This window comes from Penaeus monodon, chromosome 24, assembly GCF_015228065.2.
Source record: "Penaeus monodon isolate SGIC_2016 chromosome 24, NSTDA_Pmon_1, whole genome shotgun sequence".
Classification (NCBI taxonomy): domain Eukaryota; kingdom Metazoa; phylum Arthropoda; class Malacostraca; order Decapoda; family Penaeidae; genus Penaeus; species Penaeus monodon.
In genome coordinates, this window is record NC_051409.1 from 40,338,595 (window position 1) to 40,339,521 (window position 927).

The following is a 927-nucleotide window of genomic DNA, read 5'->3' on the forward strand; positions in this document are numbered from 1 at the left end:
CACCCTCCCTGCTGCCTTCCTTCCCCCTCACCTTTGCACTCCTTTGCGCCCAGGAAGAAAGGCACGACCTGCGGAAGCACATACGGTGAGCGATTAAGCAGAGCAGCGCCGCACTTCAGCTCCAGGCAGACTTCTGGGATGGAGGCCACGGTTCCGCCCCAGACTTGCACTTGACTGCCGTAGCAACAGCCTGAGTATAGAAGACAAATGTTAATCATTGCTGGTCAACAAAGACAAGGCACATATACAAAAAAAAACATTAAGGAAAAATGAGAAAAGAAATATAAACAGATGAATAGATAAATAACGTAACTTCAACACTTAAAACAACAACAACAACAGACCTTTCGGCACCATATCGCAGATCGGGCAACAGCCGTACGACATGCAACATTGATGGAATTCTTTAGAAAGGAAAGGGAAGAAACAGCATTTCGACGCTCCCATGCATTTGGAATCGATGGGATAAGTGCCAAAGGATCCTGTTGCGAAAAGGTTAATAGCCAAGATAAAACGATAATATTAGTAATATTTCTGAAGAGTTCGGGATAAACACATAAACTCATATATAATGAAATAAGATTGCATACACAGGCCGTAATGATTAAGATGAGAATGCTAGTAATTACTGATTGCAGAAAAAAAAGAATAAAAAAAACGATGATAATACTATCGAAGAAAAATATACCTATTCAATTAGTCACCCCCCCAAAAAAATGCAACCAGTGTAACATTCTTACCAAAGGGCACCTTTTTGCAGTCAGGATAACAACCAAGTTTCGCACAGCACTTGTTGTAGTCAGCAGAGTACACAGAGTACTTGCAGCATTCGAAGCAATCTTGCCGCACCTCCACTGAGGAGTTATAAATAAAATGTTAGACAGATTAGGAATGTGTCAGATAATACATATAACTCTCACGCAAAAG